At 46.4% G+C, this 14,734-nt stretch overlaps 1 pseudogene; it reads right to left on the bottom strand.

Annotated features, from left to right (window-relative positions):
* Positions 1-1,188: 1,188 nt before the first annotated feature.
* The window catches only part of LOC119921672, a 44,580-nt pseudogene continuing 31,034 nt past the window's right edge, over positions 1,189-14,734 (bottom strand).

Below are 14,734 nucleotides of genomic sequence, written 5' to 3' on the forward strand. Positions count from 1 at the left end.
CAGGTTAAGGCTCTTAGCTCAAGTTGCCTGCCTTAGGTAAGACTTCACTAATTGAATTTAGTAACAGTTCAAACACTGTACAGAATGCTTCAGTGTTTCATAGGTCACTCTGTAACATCATTGACATGACTGCCAGTGCTTTTCATGGGAGCGTGTAGGATTTGACTTTTCATCCAAAAATAGTTCCAAGACGCGCCAATAAAATGTATATGAATATTGGTCACTGAACTGTGGAAATGTTGCTCTTCGGGTGGGCTCTTAGGAAAAAATTCAACTTATCATATTGCATTTTTATTTTAGAGATGGTATTCTTAAGACCCAGGGCATGCTTTGTTACAAAAACCTGGGTTAAAGAAAAACTTGTAATAGGGTCACCATGGAGTCCATTGATAAGCCCCAGGGAGTACAAGGTATTTCTTCTGATGCCACCATATCCTGTATGCAGACAAGCTCAGATTCCCTAATTCGTTCATTCATTCATTCATTTATTCATTCATTTATTCATTCATTCAATCATATTTATTGAGTGATTACGTGTGCAGAGCACTGTACTAAGCGCTTGGAAATAAAGAGAGACAATCCCTGCCACAGAGGGGTTACAGTCTAGAAGGAGGGCTACAGACATCAAAACAAGTAAACAGTCATCAATATAAATAAATAGAATTATAGATCTATACAAATATGCACAAGTGCTGTAGGGCAAAGGGAACAAGTCAGGGAGACGCAGATAAGGAGCTGAAGAAAAGGGGGCCTTAGTCTGGGAAAGGGTCTTGGAGGAGGTGAGCCTTCAGTAATAGTAATAATAATAATAATAATGGCATTTATTAAGCGCTTACTACGTGCAAAGCACTGTTCTAAGCGCTACGGAGGTTACAGTTTTGAAGGGGGGAAGTGTGATTTTTTGGCGGATTTGAGGAGGGAAGGCATTCCAGGCCAGAGGTAGGATGTGGGCCAGGCGTCGATAGCAGGACAGGAGAGAAAGATGCACAGTGAGAAGACTAGCACCAGAGGAGCTGAGTGTGCAGGTGGGATGTAGAAGGAGAGAAGGGAGGTGAGGTAAGAATGGGCAAGGTGATGAAGAGCTTTGAAGCCAATAGTGAGGAGTTTTTGTTTCCCTAATCACATTCCAGCCAAAGTACGTAGTACAAACATCTGATAGGTTGGAATTCCGTGAACACCTAGATTTGGCTAAAAAAATTTCCCGTATGGATTTATGGATTTACAGATGAACATATAGCCATTCTTTGTGTTGACGCTACTGATAGTGATAATCTAGCCACAATGAAGAAAGAGACCAGGCGGTTCAATTCTGAACCACAGACCTCTTCTACTCTGTGTAGATCCTTCCTGGGTGACTCTTAAACTTAATAATAATTTTGGTACTAGTTAGGTGCTTTTATGTGCTAAGCACTGTTCTTAACACTGAGGTAGATACAAATTAATCAGGTTGGACACAGTCCCGGTCCCACACTGGGATCACATTCCTAATCCCCGTTTTTTACAGATGTGTAAAATTATCCTTATTTTACAGATGAGATAATTGAGGGAAAGATAATTTAAATGATTGACCAAGGTCACACAGCGATATGTATTGAAGCCGGAATTAGAACTCAGGACCTTATTTCTCCCAGGCCTGTTCTCTATCCACTACACCCTGCTGCTGGTTCATTCAGAATACATGTCTGTTTTCATGCCTGCCTCTTGGTATCCCATCAGGAAAACTCAGATGCTTAGATGGCCATGTAACTTAACTGGTGATTAAAATAGTTAATAAACTCAAAGGGAAATTATAAAGATAGGTGTACTTCTATAGTCGTGTATAGTATATATAATATGGTTGTGCACGTATGTGCATTACATAGGCTGCGATTATGTTCATTTCTAATTTTTCTGAAGGTTTATATATGATATTGCTGATGATGAGGTGAATGTGAGCTAAAGAAATAAACATTGCAGTGCAGCAAGGGGAAAATTTTCCCTCCAGATGACACAGTAGCCAGAGACCAATGTTTCAGTCTTTCACCCTGGTCTTCTGTAGAACAGGGACTACAGTCCCACAGAATCCCACAGAAGGTTAGGAAAACTCAGTTTGCATACTCACCCCACAAACTGACAAAGCTCACCCATCTTCTGTCATGGAATCATGCTGTGCCCTGTCAGAGGAATGTTCCCTACTGTACCACCCAAAACCTTTAATTATATTTATAAGAGCTATTAATAAATGACACGTTCTCTGCCCACAGCAGACTGTCCCCTAGTCTGCCCACGCCTAATTTTCACAACCTCTCACCCCCCCATACCTGTTCTTCTCCCCAAAATCACAGTGAGACCAACGGCCTCAATAATGGTACTTGTTAAGCACTTAGTATGTGCCAAGCACTGTTGGAAGCACTGGGATAGATACAAGCAAATCAGGTTGGTCACAATCCCTGTCCCACACGGCGCTCAAACTCTTAATCCCCTTTTACAGATGAAGTAGCTGAGACCCAGAGAAGTGAAGCGACTTGCTCAAGGTCACCCAGCAGATGTGGCGATGTCGGGGTTGGAACCCAGGTCTCCTGACTCCCTTGCCCATGATTTATCCACTAAGCCATGCTGCATCCCCCCAGCAGGAGGGAGCACCCATGCCTGACATGCCCGGGTCCCAACTTCCAATGTTTAGCCAGGATCCAGCCCAGGCCCAGCGGGACAGACGGAAGACACGCTTTCCCAAATAAAGCCTCCAGCAGGCTTTCCCAGACTGAGCTCCCCACTTTTCCTCTCCTCGCCCTCCCATCCCCATCGCCCCCCTACCCATTTCCCCTCCCCACAACACTTGTGTATATTTGTACATATTAATTACTCTATTAATTTTATTAACGATGTGTATATAGCTATAATTCTATTTATTCTGATGGTTTTGACACCTTTCTGCCTGTTTTGTTTTGTTGTCTCCCCCTTCTATACTGTGAACCCGTTGTTCGGTAGGGACCATCTCTATACTTTACCGATTTGTACTTCCCAATCACTTAGTACGTGCTCTGCACACAGTAAGCGCTTAATAAATACGATTGAATGAATGAATGAATTTATGAATGAATGAATGAATGAATGAATGAATGAATGAATGACCCAGCTTTCCTGAAGGAAGAACCATTTATTTTCAACAAGCCCAGGATGGAGAATGAAGTTGGACGCTGTGCTCAGGAGAGAGCTGGCTGATTCCCCCGGAGTACAGGAAGACCTCTGGTTGAATGGTCATCTTCGTGCAGTGTTTACGGGGCCCTGGGCCTAGTCGACCCGGGACCCAGGAAGACGTCTCGAGGACGATGTGTGAGGATCTGGGGGGTGAGCCCCACGGGTTACTATGTTAGAGAAGGGAGCGAGACTCTCAGGAAAGGGCGGTTTGTTGTTCCTGGATGCTGAGCTCCACTTGCATGGCTGCTTTGAGCCCGTTGTCACCCAAGCCTTGGGGCTGATGTTGGACTGATGGTCTTTGCCGAGAGAACTGAGCCACAACTTCAGCTTGCCTGAAAACGAAGCTTGAGGTGACGACTGGTTGCTCTTGCTGATCCTTGCTGGGCCCAAGGTGGAAGAAACGGGGCCCCAGGATTTGGCTGGTCCTGGGACCTTTGCTGCCAGGGCAGAGACAGCGATCCTGATGTGGTCTTTAGCGTCCTTCTTTCCTCTCTGTATAGGTGTGATGGCTCCCAAGTGGCCTGCAGACCTGGGAGGGCAGAGGGATGAGTTGATGGGGAGGGAACGTGGCCCATCATTCTTCGGTCCCGGAACCCGAAAGGTTTGGATCTGAGGTCTGGCCCCGTTCTATGCTTCCTGGGTGCTCTACTGCCCATTGGAGCCTGGTGGCGTTCAGCAGCGGGTAAGACATGGGTCTTCTCAAATGTCTCCCCATTCACCCTGTCAGCCACACCGCAGTCAGGATGGTCTCCAGTAGAGGTACGCTTGTGGCCTGGTCTCGCGGCCATCCGGATCAAGCCCTACTGGGGACACTGTACAGGTCCAGTTAGTCAATGTATGAGAGAAAGCCTAGAAAGAAAAGCCACCTGCTTTCTCTTCAAGACTGTTTCCAGGGCCTTAACTGATTCTTCGGAAATGTCACCAGGCTTGATTTTTCCCTGGTGTTCCCATGGCCCCTACTTCAAACTGAGCTTCAGGAAGGACTCCACCTCCGTGTCACACCATGTAACCAAATTCCGTGGCTTCTGGTGTCTTTGTTCCAGGGACCATGGAGTGGAGGAAGGTGAGATGACTGCGGCCGGATGTGTGGGACTGGAGAGAGCTGGGGGACCCAGTGAGGAAGGAGGGGCGGCGGGGGTGAGGTGTTGGTATCTTCCCTCCCGCTGTGCCCCAAGGAGGGGATTTCCCCAGCTCTAGACTGATGACGCTTTGCATCCGTGTGGTCCTTTAGTGCCCACTTTTCACTTTCCAGCCTGGGGGAGTAATCGAGTCTCAGAAGCTTAGATACACCAACCGTGACTTCCAGCACGCTGTGGCCCGGGTCCTTGATGTGGCCCATGTCCTCGATCAGTGGGGACTCTGTGGGGCTGGACACTCCCTGGCTGAAGCCTCTCCTCTCAGGCGAGTCGTGCTGGGCGTTTTCTTGGTGGGCATCTTGCCCTCCCACCTGGAGCATGGAGCTCTCTGGGTATCCCTGCGCCCGGGATGATGCCATCAATCCTTCGGCTTCACTCGGCAGGGGAGCAGGGTCGGTGGAAGCGGTTGGAATTCTCAGACCCAGGGGGCCTTGGCTTTTGGGGCTGAGGAGAGGGGGCTGGCAGGGGGTCATGGTCCCCCTTGTCTTAGTCTGCAACTTGGCAAATTTTGGCTCCGTTTCCTCACGGGTTTCCTCTTTGGGACCCGCCATTCGTCCATGGCCAGAGGGCGTGAAGCTCGGCTCCCTCAGACATTGATCCTTCTCTTCCAGCTGTCGAATTGGAGGCCCTTTGCCTCGAGGGAAAATTTTCGTCAACGAGTACGTAAGTGGCCATGATCTGCTCTTCCGGGTGGGTCGATTTCCTGACTCTGGGCTTCGGGAGAAAGAGGTCCCGGGACAAAACATCTCCCTGCCACTAAAGGGCAGTAAGGGTATGGAGCAGGAAGCTCTGTCCCCCGAAGACATGTCCTGGACCTTCTCTCTGAGGCGCTTTCAGGCTGTACAATCTGATTTCTCAGAGCCCGTGTCCCTGTAGCACCTGTAAAAGAATATCCACTCTTTCCAGCAGAGGGGAAGCAGATTCCCATTACTGACAGACCCGGCCCTCACGCTTTGGAGCTTCAGCAGCTGGCTCTCAGCCTTCTTCTCTTTTCTAGACGGAAACCCACGCGCTATGACCCTCAGACCTAGATAGGGACCACCGCTGACAGAATGCAGACTGGGATTTGCCCCCAGCTGGTGTGATGGACACTGGAGGCCAGAGCCAAGAGCATTAAGAAATATGTTCGGTTCTGAACAACAGGGGGGTGGAGGTGGTTGCCTGATGGAGAACAGCAGAAGGAGGGAATATGGCAGGGCCAGAAACTGGACCATCGCAGAGAGGAAATTTCCTTCTCCAGGCACCTTTCAGGACAACACAAATCAATTTTAGAGCGGAGGGTAGGGGCTCCAGGATAAAGTTCCAGTCTGGGAGTGAACAGGCCTTCCTCTAAACCTGGCTCCTCCATTTGCCTACTATGAGAACTCAGACAAGGCCCGTCATTTCTGTCTGCCTCAGTTTCCTCATCTTTAAAATGGGGATTAAATACATGTTCTCTCTCTTCATTGTACTGTAAGTCCCATGTGGGACAGAGAATGTGTCTGATCTTGGTAACTAATATCTACCTCCGCACAACACTTGGTACATGGTTCAGGCTTATTATTATTATTACTTTTACTATTAATGCTAATTAATATATTTCCTATCAAATCAGCGTCAATACATTTCACAAGGTGATCCCTCTTGCCTAGCAATGCTATTGATCTTGAGAGCTCTTTCGGGATAATCTGCCAGCCATCCACAGCCCCAGTGTTAATGAACTGCGGGAACCCCCACATCGGTAAAGAGAAAGGAGCCTGGTCCTGACGTATGCAGACCTGGTTGGGGCGGGGGGAGACACAAACACTTCCCCTCCCGCTCCACGCTGTCCCCAACCGAAAGAGTTCTGAGCCCTGGGCAACAGTTGGCTCTCCAACTGTGCCCAACTGTCACAGCACATGTGCCCACCCACAGGGTCTGCCCCTTTCCCTCTTTCTGGTCATTCCTCCACAATATGCCACCCATCACAACAACGCCCGCACTCCCCCACACCCTGGACAACTCTTCCCTGGGTCCTTCTCTTTCATCATGGGCCATCACAGAGTCTAGGAGGGGGACCCAGAAAGGGGGAAAAGAAAACGACTAGGTTACCTTTTCAGGAGATACGAAACCTCTTCTAGCTCCCTGTTCAATTTTTGGCACAGCCTCTGAACTGGAAACCAAGAGATTGGGTTACTTGGGGTTCCTGGGAAGGGGTGGGTTTTGCGTTTTCCTGCTATTTGTGCCCAGACGGTGCCCGGGGGCTCTACACTTCAAGCCCTGCCAGGCCAGCCATGAGCAAGGATTGGACGATAGCCTCTTGAGGGTAGTTGCCTCCTCGTGTGTGTGTTGGGCAGGGACGGGGATTGGGAAGCCGCGTGGCTTAGTGGAAAGATCACGGGCTTGAGAGTCAGAGGTCGTGGGTTCTAGTCCCGGCTCCACCACCTGTCAGCCGGATGACATTGGGCAAGCCGCTTAACTTCTCTGTGCCTCAGTTCTCTCATCTGTAAAATGGGGATAAAATCTGGGAGCCCCACATGGGACAACCTGATTACCTTATATCTACTTCAGTGCTTAGAACAATGTTTGGCACATAGTAAGTGCTTAACAAATGCCATCATTATTATTAGTATCGGGGGGTTGAGGAGGGGGCAGCTCAAGGAGTTGTATAAGAAGGAGGAAAGGGAGGACAGTAACTTTACCTGATGGTCTGGCATTGATGTTAACAGGGCTTCGGGATGGAATCTGATCTCTCTATTAAGCAAAAAGGCAAAAATCCTTTATTCTGTCTTTTTCCCTTCTTCCCCTTCCCGGCCCCGGCTGGCCATGCCTGCGGCAAAAAGGCAAAAATCCTTTATTCTCTATTTTTCCATTCTTCCCCCTCCCAGCCCCGGCTGGCCATGCCTGTGAATTTTTTTGCCCTAGAAGGACATCTTCCCTTCACTCAAAGGGGTGTTAGCCCCTGGTTCTGTTCCAGGAGACGTGGGGGTGAGCCAGAGGGGAGACCGAGAGTGACAACAGAGTGAGATTGGAGGAGGAAGAGCCCACCAGTCGAGCGTCCAGATAGCCGGCTCTGCTCGGGCAACAACCAAGGTCCCATGATCCATGAGGCCTCAGAGGCCTGGTCAGGGTTCATTAAAGTAGCCGGGGCAACCATCCTCACTTGGGGCTCTTGGTAGCTCCTGCACAGTGGACGGAGGACAGGGAGGTAAAAGGGCAAGAAAAAGGATTAGGAGGAAGTGGGAAGCAGCGGGGCCTAGAGAAATCCCAGGCCTGGAAGCCAGAAGACCCGTTCTAGTATACGTCTGCCACTCGCCCGCTGTGTGATCTTGGGCAAATCACTTAACTTCCTCCTACAGGCTGTGAGCTCCCTCCCTAGATAGTAAAGTTCTTGCAGGCAGGGCACGTGTTTATCAGCTCTGTTGTACTGTACTCTCCCAAGTATTTAGTACAGCACTCTGCATAGAGTACACACTCCATAAATACCACTGATGATGATGGTTAGCTGTGCCTCAGTTTCCTCAGCTTCTATGTGGGGATTCAATACCTGTTCTCCCTCCTACTTGACCCATGAGCCCCATATTGAACAAGGACAAGGACTGTGTCCAACCTGATTAACGTCTATCTACCTCAATGTTTAGAACAGTGTTTGACACACAGTGAGTGCTTAACAAATATCATAAAACAAGTTAAAAAAAACAACAAAAAAGAGTGGGCTGGGAGACCTGATGGTTTTCCAAACGCCTAAAGCTCATGGGGTTCAGTCAATCCGGGGTCTCTACCAGGATGTTATTTTGTCTTCCTCCCTAAGCTTGAGGTGACCCCACTGCATCTGCCAGAGTAGCAGCCCACAGAATACGAGGGTGTATCCCTCATCAGGGAGGGGCCACTGATGGCCCCAGAGGATGGAGAGGATTGGGAACAGGGGGGCTTCCAGGAAGACCTACATCCTCCTTCTTGACACTGCCCGATCCTCTGTCTGGGCCTGGGCGAAGCCACTGGCCTCACTGAGCTGGGGACCAAGGCCCCAGAGCAGGGCCCCAAAGACAGCTGAGTCATAGAGGGAGGGGGAAGGGAGGGTGGTTGGGGCGGATTATAAGGCTGGCAGAGGGTGGTGGGGAGGGAAAATGGGGTGGAGAAAGTGATTCTAGGTGGGATGGGGGAAGAAGGCCTAGGTGGGGAGGAGGTGGAGTGGAGCTTCAGCAGGAGAGGATGACTGCTGGAGCTTCAGTAAGAGAGGATGACTGCTATGGGGGGGTTGGTTCCTGGAGGGGGGGGGGAACTAGTTCTATAGGGAGAAACCAAGTGGAGGTGACTCCTGTGGGCAGGGCAGATAGTTTCGGTGTGGGAGGCTGGTGCTCGAGGGAATGGGTGCTGTTTCTTAGGGGGATGGATGGGTGGGTAGTGCTTCTCAGAGAAGGTGGCTCCTGAGGTGATTGGGTAAGATAAGGCTGATTCAGAGGAGCGTGATGGAGACTATCCCTCTCTGACGGGTTGTGTCACCTGGTGAGCAGAAGAGAAAAAGTGTGGCCTAGCGGAAAGACCACCAGACCTGGACTCAGCGGATCCAGGATCAAACCCCAGTTCTGCCGCTTGTCTGTTATGTAACTGAAAGAAAGCATCCAAACTTCCCTGTGCCAGTTTCCTCATCTGTAAAATGAGGATTAACTACCCGACCGCCCTCCTCCTTAGTCTGTGACCCCCCCACACCACGTGGGACTAGAATTGTGCCCAACATGATCGTTTCATGCCTACACCAGCAGACACTATACTGTCCGGCTCACACCCAGCCGGATCTGTCTGTATCCCCCTCTAGACTAAATTTAATACGGGCAGGGAACATGTCTGCCAACTCTGTTGTGTTGTACTCTGCCAAACACTTAGTATAGTGGTTTGCACATAGTAAGCTGTCAATAAATACAGTAGATGATAATGTTGACTTAATACATTGCTCTGCCCATTGGTTGATTTTAGAAGAATCAAAAAAATTTAAAAGAAGAAAAAAAAACCTGGCCCAAATTTTATCTCTAACCCAAGTCCCACATCATGTAGGGTACCTCACGCATTAATTCCTTCCCCACATGTCTTCCATTTAAACCACTGAAGTTCTAACAACAAATTATTCCCCTTACAATAGGGAAAATTATTGTCTCTAATCTTAGTTAGATAATGAAAATTCGAAGTGAAACGCTAAAATGTGGCATAGTTTTGGGATACGCTAGAACAAATAGAGAATCATTGAATAGGCATAAAACATTTTGACTTCACGGAGCAATGGATGCTGTTATAAAGAAATAGTACTCTAAAAACAAGACTCGGCTGTTAATTAAGAGTAATATGGGATTTTACAGCAGAAAACTAGTACTCAATGGGAATAAAAAATGCAAATTCCGAGAGTGCCAGGCAGAAAAACGCCCCCATTATTTGAAGACATTATGAGGTTTCCCCTAGGCATTATGAAAAACATGTTAATGGAGATGCTCTCAGATATCAGAGAGGAAAACAACCCGCTGAAGGAAAATAAGAACAATAAGGAAATAAACCGTAACCCTGAGAAAAGAACTTTAGATTCTGACATTCCCAAACTTGGGCAAGAAGAGTAAAGCACGCAAAGCCTGGTGTTAACTAAGGGAATGCATTACCTCATTGATCTACCAAGTATCTTTGACCACCAATTCCACGGGCCTAATGCTTGGAAGAGGGAGGAGGAAGCCAGAAAGGTCACAGTATGGAGACCCTCCCTGCTGCATGTGTGGAGATTTAGAACAGGCTGTCTGAGAGAAGGCTTGAGGAAGAAGTAGAGAGCGCCATGTAGTTTCTGTGAGCGTCTGGGAGAAGCGTGACCTAGTGGATAGAGCAGGTGTATGGGAGTCAGGAGGACCCGGATTCTAAACCTGGCTCTGTGGTTTGACCTTAGGCAAGTCACTTAACTTCTGTGTGCCTCAGGTATTTCATCTGTAAAATGGGGAATAAGGCTGGGAGACCCATGAGGGCCATTGATCATGTCCAACCTGATTAGTGTTTGTCTACCCCAGAGCTTAGAACAGTGCCTGGGATGTAGCACTTAATAAATACCATTGAAAACAAAAATATATATTTCCCCCTGAGGCTCAGGCTCCAGAATCCTTTTATAGCAGCAGGCACTATGTTGTACTCCCCCAAGCACTTAGTACAATCCTCTGCAAACAGTAATCGGTCATTAAATTCATTCATTCATTCATTCATATTTATGGAGCACTTACTGTGTGCAGAACACTGTACTAAGTGCTTGGAAAATACAATTCAGCAACATAGAGAGACAATCCCTGCCTCCAATGAGCTCACAGTCTAGAAAGGGATAGATAGGCATCAATACAAGTAAGCAGGCATAAGCAGCATCAATATGAATATGATTGATTGATTATTTGGTAGTTAGATAAGAAGATTCCTGTCCATCTGAATGACAGAGGAGGAGAGCTGTGTACCCAGACTGTGTGCTTGTTGTGGGCAGGAAACATGTCTACCAACTGATGCTTTATGCTCTCCCGTCCTCTTAGTACAGTGCTCTGCAAACAGTGAGCACACTGTAAATTCTATTGATTGATTGATAGTTGGAGAAGAAGATTCTAGACCATCTTGGATGCGAGAGGGGGAGAATTGTGTGCCTGGGAGAGCGCAAAGGAATTCCAGACGGTAACCTCAATGTGGGCAGGGAACGTGTCTCTCAACTCTTTTTTTATACTCCCCTAAGTACTTAGTAAATTGCTCGGTACACAGACTGAGAGCTCGTGCTGGGAGCCTGGATAGACACAGGGCCCAGGGAGGGAAGAAGAAGTGTGGCTTAGTGTAGAAGCAGCATGGCCTACTGGATAGAGCACAGACTTGGGAGTCAGAGGATGTGGGTTCTAATCCCGGCTCCACCACGTGTCTTCTGTGTGACCTTGAGCAAGTCACTTCACTTCTCTGTGCCTCAGTTACCTCATCTGGAAAATGGAGATTAAGACTGTGAGACAATTTGATTTACCTTATATCTGTTCCACTGCCAGAACAGTGCTTGGTACATAGTAAGGGCTTAACAAATGCCATAATTGTTATTATTTATTGGAGATGATAAGGTTGAGGATTATGATTCTAGCGGGTTCAGGGCCAAAGGTAAGACTCCGGAGGAGCGAAGCTCCTGCCCTGAGGTTGGTGGGGAAGGACACTGAGAAACTTTGCATCCTGAGGACTTGTAGGGAAGCAGCGTTGCCTGGTGGATAGAGCACGGGGCTGGGAATCAGAAAGCCTTGAGTTCTGATCTGTCTGTCTGTCCGGCTCTGTCACATGTCTACTGTGTGACCTTGGGCAAGTTACTTAACTTCTCTGGGCCTCAATCATCTCATCTTTAAAATGGGGATTAAGACTGTGAGGCCCATGTGGCTCACCTGAATGATTTGTATCTACCCCAGGTTTTAGAACAGACTAGGCTCATAGTAAGTGCTTAACAAGTGTCATTATTATTATTATTAGGGTGAGAGTGTAATCTGGGTTCCTCCCAAAGGAGAGGCAAAAGGACCTCGTGAATCGTGAATCCCAGGATTCCTACAGGAAACACGACAAAGGGTCCTAGGAGGAAAAGAAGTAGAACTGGGAATGGCAGTTCAGACTGGAATTTCTTTAATGTGGGAGATGAAAAAATAATTGCTTCTTTAAGACAACAATTAAAAATAAAATCTCATCTGAAATGTAGCCCATGGTAGTGCCTGTCTTACCATTCAAATTCTAAGATTGATTATCAAGATTATTTTGAAAAGAATTCATTCAGATTGGTAGATGGGTTGACAACATCATCACAAATGAACCACAAAAATATCAATTGAATTATTCTAACAGATTTTTCATTTGAGTAAAAAGCAAAATTCATTCCATGTACTAGAGATTACTGAGTAAACTGTGTTCCAATTTCAGAAATTGTCATCAGGTAGCCGCTAAAATAGTAAACCTCATATTTATCCAGAGCATACTCTCATGGATTTCTACATCCCATCAGTTCTGAAATTAAATTGAAAAAGCTTTTTTCAAGTAGCTAATTCCAGCACCTAAGAAGGAAAATCAATACTTAGTGACTGCCGGCTGCAATACTTTTGGAGTAAGTGTTTTATAATGCATGCATTTCCTCTTTTTCTGCCTAGAAATCGCTTGCAGCTGCCCCTCAGGTTACCTAAAGTTTCTCCAGTTGAGCAGAACTTAGATTCACTGAGTTTTCGATCATGACAGTCTAGAAATGACACACCTGTCATTTGTAAATATCGAGAGTTTCAAGTATCAGTACAGAGACATTAGCAAGGAGCCACCTCACTAAAATACCTACAGCGAGACATTTTAAAAGTCTTTCACCAAAACAAGGTGTTCAAAATGAGTAAAAGAGATGTAGGATCTGAAAGAGAACTCCTTTGGAGAACCATGAAGCTCTGATTTCTATGTCTGCTAACAAACATTATTTTTTATTGGAGATAAACTTGAAAAGGATGTGAGAAAGTAAATTAAAATAATGGTTTAGAATCACAACGATGTACACTTGAAAAACTCTAAAAGGGACTATTAAGTATCACTTCCCTGAACCTCCCTTCCCTCAGTTAGGGAATATGAACTTCCTATTCACATAGACCCGCTCTGTACTAGTATATGAAAACCTGTTCCCTCTACCAATACCAGGAGTGAAGGAGCAAAGAAATATTTTCCCTCCTCAAACAAGGGACTGGAGTGGAAAGAAACAGGAAGCAGGGAGGTCAGCAAGGAGGCTGATGTAGTAGTCAAGGTGGGATATGCTAAGTGGTTGGATAAGTGTTGTAGCAGTTTGGATGGAGAGGAAAGGATGGATTTTAGTGATGTTGTGAAGGCAGAATCAGCAGGATTAAGGAACAGGAAGCAAGCAAATAGGGTTGGACGCAATCCCTGCCCTACATGGGGCTTACAGTATTAATCCTTATTTTACAGATGAGGTAACCGAGGCACTGAGAATTTAATTGAGTTGCCCAAGGTCACACAGCAGAAAAGTAGCAGAGCCAGGATCAGAACCCACGACCTTCTGACTCCCAGGCTTTGCTCTATCCCCTATGCCATGCTGCTTCTATTCTTTTTGTGCTTCATGACAAAACCCATTTTTAACCTGTATGCTTATGAAAAAGATTTAGGTACTCCATGAAATTTGCTATTGTCCTAGTGCTTGAAGTAACAGAGCAAAAAGCCTGAAATGGTACTTCACAGGAAAAGCAACTAAAAGGAAATTGCTAATGGTATGAAGAACATGGGGAAGGATTCATTTTAAATGTACAGCATACAGGTCACAGGATTGTACAATTAAGGACGAATCCTTATTCTGATAAAGAAGCTAAGTATTCATTCATTCAATCAATCAATCGTATTTATTGAGCGCTTACTGTGTGCAAAGCACTTTACTAAGCTCTTGGGAAGTACAAGTCGGCAACATAAAAAGATGGTCCCTACCCAACAACGGGCTCACAGTCTAGAAAGGGAAGACAGACAACAAAAACGAAACATGTAGACAGGTGTCAAAACCGTCGGAATAAATAGATAGAATTTTGTAAATAGTATTCTGACAAGCAGTATCAGTCAAGCATTTTATCGTGTTTATAGACCACTTACTGTGTTCAGAGCACTGTAATAAGTGCTTGGGAGAGTACTAATTAGAACCTCGTCTGAATGAGGGCTCGGGAGGTAGAAGCCATGGGTTCTAATCTCGGCTCTGTCACTTGCCTGCTGTGTTTTCTCGGGCAAGTCACTTTGCTTCTCTGTGCTTCAATTTCCTCATCTATAGATTGGGGATGTAATTACTGCTCTCCCTCCTCCTTAGTCTGTGAGCCCCATATGGAACAGGGACTGAGTCCTACCTGATTATTTTGTATCTACTCCAGCGCTTAGTACAGTGCTTGACACATAGTAAGGGGATAATAAACACCACGATTTCTCTCTTCTCCCTTTCATAGCTTTTTTGAAGGCACATCTCTCCAGGAGGCCTTCCCTAACTAAGACCCACATTTTCTCTTCTCCAAATCCTTTCCCCTTCACTCTGAGTTGCTTATGTACATATCTTTAATTTATTTGTTTCTATTAATGTCTGTCTCCCCCGTCTTTACTATAAGCTTATTGTGGGTGGGGAATGTGTCTGTTATATTGCTATATTGTACACTCCCAAGTGTTTAGTGCAGTGCTCTGCACACAGTAAGCACTAAATAAATACCGTAATTGGAGATAAAATTGTATAATTTATACAATTTGAAAGGCAAATTATTTTGAGGTATACAGTTCCACAGTAGCTTGCTGTATTTTATTTCTGGTTGTAACCTCCAAACTACTCTGGATTAGTTCCTGAGCCTACATAACCTCACGTTGCCTGTTACCCTAAAGAGTCTTTGCACCTATTCTTTTTCTCTACCCACCTCACTCTTTACCACCTCTGGGGATCTCTGGCACCCTTCCTTGAC

This window comes from Tachyglossus aculeatus, assembly GCF_015852505.1.
Source record: "Tachyglossus aculeatus isolate mTacAcu1 chromosome 12 unlocalized genomic scaffold, mTacAcu1.pri SUPER_6_unloc_4, whole genome shotgun sequence".
In the NCBI taxonomy this organism is placed as follows: domain Eukaryota; kingdom Metazoa; phylum Chordata; class Mammalia; order Monotremata; family Tachyglossidae; genus Tachyglossus; species Tachyglossus aculeatus.